We start from the raw sequence: 7,514 nt of genomic DNA, 5'->3' as shown, positions 1-7,514 counted from the left end.
TTAATTCCGCTCTGTTTACTCTTGCTCAAGTGTCTCAGCACTCAGGTCAGACTGAACACTGATGCACCTTGCAGTTGAATGAATAGGGCGGCACGGTGGCACAGTGGTTAGCACTGCTGCCTCACGGCGTCAGAGACCCAGGTTCGATTCCCAGCTTGGGTCACTGTCTGTGTGGAGTCTGCACATTCTCCCCGTGTCTGCGTGGGTTTCCTCTGGGTGCTCCGGTTTCCTCCCATAGTCCAAAGATATGCAAGTTTGGTGGATTGGCCATGTTAAATTGCCCCTTTGTGTCAGGGGACTAACTAGGGTAAATGCATGGGGTTATGGGATAGAGCCTGGGTGGGATTGTGGTCGGTGCAGACTCAATGGGCCAAATGGCCTGCTTCTGCACTGTAAGATTCTATGAATGGTTGATATCAATTAAGCTCAGGCACAAGTTCTGGTCATGTGCTGCATTGGATCACTCTTTTCAGGAGAGGCAATACAGATTGGTAAGAAAATGGGAAGTGTTACTTATTTTAAAACATGCTGACAATACCCCACCATGTGGCTTCCTCACTGAGGCTGGGTGAGACATGAGCGGTGAAGCGTGCCCCTGGCTGCATTGGCATGGAGTGACTGCCATAAATGGGATGTTTAAAGGGACAATTTATTGGAGGAGGTAAGTTTCAAAGATAATTGGGCAGGAGGACGGGAGGGGGCGGGGTGGAGTCAGGAAGGCAAGAGCACAGGGGGGAGATTGGGAGGGAGAGGTGGGGAGACTGGGAAGGAAGGAGGTGGGGGCGTCAATGGGCCAGGTCAGGTCGGGGGCAGATTAGACCAGAAGGGGACTGACCAGGGAGGGTGGGGATTCCTTCTAACTCTTCCAGAGTAATCATAGGATAAAATTGGCAGAACCATCCAAAGTTAGTAATTTAAATCACTTTGTTTGATGGTTCCCAGCCCACCACAATTTTCCAGGGGAAGTTAGCTCCTCCAGGCAATTGCCGGGTAAATCCTTATGTGCAAACTTCCTCGGGGGAATTCCCTAGTACATCATTGAGTTACCACCCAAATGCAATGCTGGGGAACCAAGACGTTATGGGTCATTGTTTTTTTTACATCTGCAGGTTAAATGTAGACAAGCCAGTGGCCTCACTGTACCATTACTTAACCTCATATCAAAAGGTTATATTTAGGGCACTTTAAGTTGGTCAGTTTTTGCTAGTATAGACTTCCATGTGTAAGTATAAATTAGCGTGAATGAGGATTGCATGGCAAGGTATTAAGAAAGATTATTTTCTGTTGGAATAGCATTGAGTAGGAGTTATTTTTGGTAGAATGTGATAAGAACAGGATGCTAAAAATGTCACTTTCTTTATCATTCCAAAGTAGCCTCTTGAAAGTTTAGCAGCAGTACAACCTGCCATAACTCAAACAATAAAAACTTTACACAGTATCACCTATTATGAGGCCAATTTTCATATCTTCACAACACAGTTTGCACTTATAAATGTTGAACTAAAATAGCTCATCGTTAAAATGCCAACTTATCTCTAAACCCATTCTAATTTTCAGGGTCACCTCAGTCGTAATGGCTGGAATCCCTGAAGAAGCTGTCTGAATGTTTGCTAACTGTATTCAGATGGTGCAGTTAGGGCCCCAATTGTCTCTACGTGCCTGTGTTTACACATAATCTCTGCTCCTTCCCTACCAAGTGCAGATGATACAAGGGATGGAAAACTGGGTGCATCTTTGGTGCACATTTTTACTGAATTCTCTTGTGCAGTCATAGAATCATAGAATCTTTACAGTGCAGAAGGAGGCCATTTGGCCCTTCGAGCCTGCACCGGCCACAATCCCACCCAGGCCCTATCCCCGTAACCTCACATATTTACCCTGCTAATCCCTGATACTGAGGGGCAATTTAGCATGGCCAATCCACCTAACCTGCAAATCTTTCGAGTGTGGGAGGAAACCGCAGCACTCGAAGGAACCCATACAAACACGGGGAGAACGTGCAAACTTCACACAGAAGGTTGCCTGAGGCCGGAATTGAACCCGGGTCCCTGACACTGTGAGGCAAAAGTGCCACCGTGCCGCCCCGGTGGAAGCTGAGTGAATTTCATATTATATGTCCTGCAAAAGTGTTAGTGCTTTAAAGTGGTGTTCCCTTCAACTCCCAGAATTTCAACACCTCCCCTTTAAGATGCTCTTGTGGGCCCTTATCAATTGGTCACCTAATTTCCGATGTCCAAATCAGCAAGCTGCTTATTGGGGAGGAGGCTTCATGCTGGCAACTCTGTGTAATGTAGATGCTGAACCAAACTGGTTTGAGTGCTAGTTAACAGGAGCAATGCACAGTTCACCAAAACATTCCTCCAATGCATCAAACAACTTCACACAAGTTACTTCTAGATATGCTAACAAAGTCCCACAAGCGACAGGGAACTGAATTACCAGTAAATTTGTTTTTCTGTGTGGTTAGCTGAGAGAAGACAGTTGGCCAGGTCATTAAGAGAATATTTGTTCTTTTTCCAATTGTCCCAAGTATTCCTTAACATTCACTGGGCAAGTGAGAGACCCTTGATTTAATGTCCTATCTGAAGATAGCATCTTCAATAATGTCACAGTTTTTCATCATTTACTGAATTAACAGTTCCAATGCTTGTGGTAAAAAGCCTTAAGAAAAAATAAGCAGAGAAAATAGCAAGGGGAGAGGTAGACAAATGCTCTTAGCAATCATTGTGCTAATGCATTAATATGACTTTCTTTATCCCTTTTAAATCTTCATGTTGACCGTAGCATCCTGGATGTTGATATTTATGAGTGTTTGAGTCAAGATCCAGTGTAAACTAGGTGAAGGAGCAGAATGCCTATGTCATCATTGCCTATCATTAAAATAATAAAATTAAGTATCTGCTTTTTTCTAAGAGAAGCTTCATGCATTATTAAAAAGATGATCAGAGCTGTTAACAATGCACATCATGGGCAAATATTGAGGAAAACTGATCTTTGATTTGATTTATTATTGTCACATGTATTAGTATATAGTGAAAAGAATTGTTTCTTGCCCGCCATACAGACAAAGCATACCGTTCATAGAGAAGGAAAGGAGAGAGTGCAGAATGTGGTGTTATAGTCATAGCTAGGGTATAGAGAAAGATCAACTTAATGCGAGGTAGATCCATTCAAAAGTCTGATGGCAGCAGGGAAGAAGCTGTTCTTGAGTTGGTTGGTACGTGACCTCAGACTTTTGTATCTTTTTCCCGACGGAAGAAGGTGGAAGAGAGAATGTCCGGGGTGCGTGGGGTCCTTGATTATGCTGGCTGCTTTGCCAAAGCAGCGGGAACTGTAGACAGAGTCAATGGATGGGAGGCTGGTTTGCGTGATAGATTGGGTTACATTCACAACCTTTTGTAGTTTCTTGCGGTCTTGGGCAGAGCAGGAGCCATACTAAGCTGTGATATAACAGAAAGAATGCTTTCTATGGTGCATCTGTAAAAGTTGGTGAGAGTTGTAGCGGACATGCCAAATTTCCTTAGTCTTCTGAGGAAGTAGAGACATTGGTGGGCTTTCTTAACTATAGTGTCAGCATGGGGGGGACCAGGATCTTCTCATATATTTCCATTCTGCTGTGGTCAAAATGTACCTATTTATGGAACTTAACAGAGCCTAAAATCTGCCCAAGACTTCGGTTTATTGTTAAAATTGCCACTTCTTTTAAAAGATGAAATGATACAGATGTTTAATATTTTCTTGAAAATGTGCTCCACTGATGTTTTTGCATAGTTCTTGTTCAAAGTACTAACAATACAGGACAAACTGACACCTCAATGGTCATACATCACACAGCATACCAAAAGGAACAGAAGCTTATAATGTGAAATATATCCCTCATTAAAGCATTTAGCTGGCAGGTTAACATGCTATGTAATAAAATATGCACCAGCCAATGTATTCTGTACAGAGTACCAGATAACTCTGATCTAATCTCTGGTTTCAGATGATCAATATGAATCAGTTGATTGTGATTAGATTTCTGTTTTCATTAATGACAGGAAAATAATTAAAGATTAACATGTATTTCACATTACTGATTATGGTCATTTTTAACTGAAATGTCAGACGATACATTACCTTAATTATTCAGCTGTCAAAACAAGTTAAGTGCTATGTACGCACTTATAGTTACTACACTGGAGAGTATCAAATGTCCTTTTCACAGCGTGGTCCACTTTAATAGTGATCGGCAAATGAACAAGAATCACAGTAAAACTCAAAACGTGGTGGGTATTGTAAAAAAGAATACTGGCTGATAGTGTGTTATGGTTTGTAACACTATCATGCAATTCTTTGCTGAATGCATTTAAACTTTTAATCCTTTTCATTGATGAAATCACAACCCTAATCCTTTATATCATTTATTCTCTATCTTTGAGAATTTAACTCCCAGTTCTCTTTTGATGTTGTTGTTATGAGTAGTTGCTTTCTCATAACATGAGGCTTCAGTTGGCTGACATTTGAATTCTCTGTCCATTCCCATTCTGGCCTTGTCCAATGAAGCTCAAGGAATAGCATCTTATCTTTCGATTAGGCACTATACAACCTTCTTGACTCAACAATGAGTTCAGCAGTTTCAGATCATAAGCTTTGCCTCCAAGCTTTTAGATGGCAGCTGTTTGTGAGATACTGCATTTTTCCATTTACATGACAGAATGACTGAAAATGATGACATGAGGGATTAGGGTTTCTGGATAGGAACTTTGTGTCATATACATGGCCCTCAAATAAAAACATGCTCAGTTAGATGATCTCAAGTAAGACGACAGCAAGTACCCTCAACACCTTGGCTTCAGATGGACAGAAGAAGACAACAGCCTTGCCTGCATCCTGAGACAGCCCACAGGCAGAAGTGAATATAAACTGCTCCAAAGTTGCTCTACCCGCTGGAATAGAGTACCTGTAGGTGTTCCTCAAGCTCATCTGAAAAGTAGTTTAAAGATCATTGATTGTTTTGCAGATTAGCACCAAGAGAGCAACCATATAATCCAGACGCCATTTCAAGGACTTCACCACCTTTCCTACTCCCTCGAACCAGAGACACTAACCTTTTCCATTGTGTGTGTGTGTGTGTGTGTATGTGTGTGCGCGTGAGTGTGTGTGTGTATATGTGCGTGTGTGTATGCTTGGGTGTGTGTGTACATCTGTGTGTGTGTGAGTGTATGTGCGTGTGAGTGTGTATGAGCGTATGTGCATGTGAGTGTGTGTGTGTGTGTGTGTATGTGTATTTGAGTGTGTGTGTGTGTGCATGTGTGTGAGTGTATGTGTGTGCACACATGTGTGAGCGTATGTGTGTGTAAGTATATGTGTGCGTGAGTGTGTGTGCACACGTGTGTGAGCGTATGTGTGTGTGAGTATATGTGCATGTGTGTGTGTGAGTGTACGTGCGTGTGAATGTGTGTGTGTGCACGTGTGTGAGTGTGAGTGTGGGTGTGTGTGTGCACGTGTGTGAGTGTATGTATGTGTGTGTGTGTGTCTGTATTTGTGAGACTTAGGAATCTCAGAAGAGTAATTTGTATGCTTTCATATTTGACAGTGCATGTTAATAAGCTTTGTCTTTCTATTTGATGAGACTGGTTTGATAATAAACTAACATGTTTGCCTCTTTTATTCTGGCTGACAGTAGCGAAGGTAAACAATTGGCCATTTTGGTGAGTGAATCAAACTTTTAAATGTGTGACTTGTGGAGTAGTGGGTGCTAATCAAACTGCAAACTCCTCCCATCCCAGTCGTAACACAATTTCTGTCATTCTTTAAGTTCACATTTCCAATGTAATTCCTACTTAAACTTTTGTAATGGGGTTTTATTTGTATAAATTGCCTGTCATAATGCAATCGTAGGCCTCTGGCCAACCTAACACCTCCTTCCAGTAAAATCCGTCATCTTCCCATCAGAGCATCTAACTCGCATGGAAGATCTTCAGAATCTGTGTTTCCACTATCCTTTCTGGAAACAGTTTCAGGTATTGATTACACACTGTGAGCAGAAGTATTTCCTGACATCAGTCCTGGCTTTGCCTTTCACCAGTTTGTACTATTTGGCACGGTGGCAGAGTGGTTAGCACTGCTGCCTCATAGTGCCAGGGCCCTGGGTCCAATTCCAGCCTTGGGTGACTATCTGTTTGGAGTTTGCACATTCTCCCTGTGTCTGCATGAGTTTCCTCCGGGTGCTCCGGTTTCCTCCCACAGTCCAAAGATGTGCAGGTTAGGTGGATTGGCCATGGTAAATGTGCAGGGTTACGAGGATAGGGTAGGGGGAGGTGGACCTGGGCAAGATACCCTGACAGAGTCGGTGCAGGCTTGAGGGGGGAGCAACCAACAACTATGACAAAAGAATAGGTCTTGATGAAATGATTAAAAGCTCTAGACATGGAGATGTTTAGGTAAAGGGTCCTAAGGTGCAGGATCTTGCCAGCTCTGATGGGGAAAAGGAGGGGAAATAGAGGCTGGCATCAGGGGAACTGAGCATCAGAAGCAGATAGAAGACTTGAAGATTAAATAAGGCAAAGAAGTGGATTGATCTTTAGGCAAAAGCATAGATACTAACTGTGATGCATTAGAAAACTGGCAACCATTGTATGTCAGAGAAAGGAGGGATAGGGGATCTGGCTTAATACTGGATATGTGCAGCAGAGATTTGGACAAATTGTAGTTTATGAAGGGTGGCGGACGAGAGGTTTGCAAGGAACCATCTGAGTAGGCAAGATTAGCTGTGATAGACTCACAGTAAGGGTTTCAGTGACGGAAGGGTAAAAATAAGAGCAGAGGCAGGTGAAAGAGGAAGTAAGTACTTTAGGTGTTGGATGAAAGAGTCTAAAGTTCGGTCCAGGATTGAACAAGATGCTAAAATTACAGATGGTCAGTGTTCAGTTCCAGTGTGACTAATTTTATTTAGACTGTAACACAATGCGTGGGAGGTCATTTTGATTTTGTGTGTTAGTGTAAAACAGTTGACAACGAATTGGAGCCATCCTATATCTCTCCCAAATTTTAATTACACCTGACTCAATAAATCAAGAGAGATGTAAAACTGGATGCTGAGTCACTATCACCTGTTTTACACTAACAGATGGAGCCTGAATATTTCAATTGACAGTGGGCAGGAATCTCCGGCTGTCACACTGATGGGATTCTCCCATCCCGCTGCAGTGAACGGAGTTTTGGCTGAGTGCCAAATTATCCATCCTCTCTGGCAGCAGAAGCGGGCAAGGAAACAAGGGGAAGGAAACCTCCCACTGATTACCACGTACCGTCTCCCCCTTGAATCATAGAATCATAGAATCCCTACAGTGCAGAAGGAGGCCATTCGGCCCATCGAGTCTGCACCGACCACAATCCCACCCAGACCCTACATATCCCACCCAGGCCATACATATTTTACCCGCTAATCCACGCATCTCAGGACTCTAAGGGGCAATTTTTAACCTGGCCAATCAACCTAACCTGCACATCTTTGGACTGTGGGAGGAAAC

Source organism: Mustelus asterias, chromosome 4 (genome assembly GCF_964213995.1).
Source record: "Mustelus asterias chromosome 4, sMusAst1.hap1.1, whole genome shotgun sequence".
NCBI lineage: Eukaryota > Metazoa > Chordata > Chondrichthyes > Carcharhiniformes > Triakidae > Mustelus > Mustelus asterias.
The sequence above is the reverse complement of the archived record's forward strand: the minus strand, read 5'-3'. Positions refer to the sequence as shown.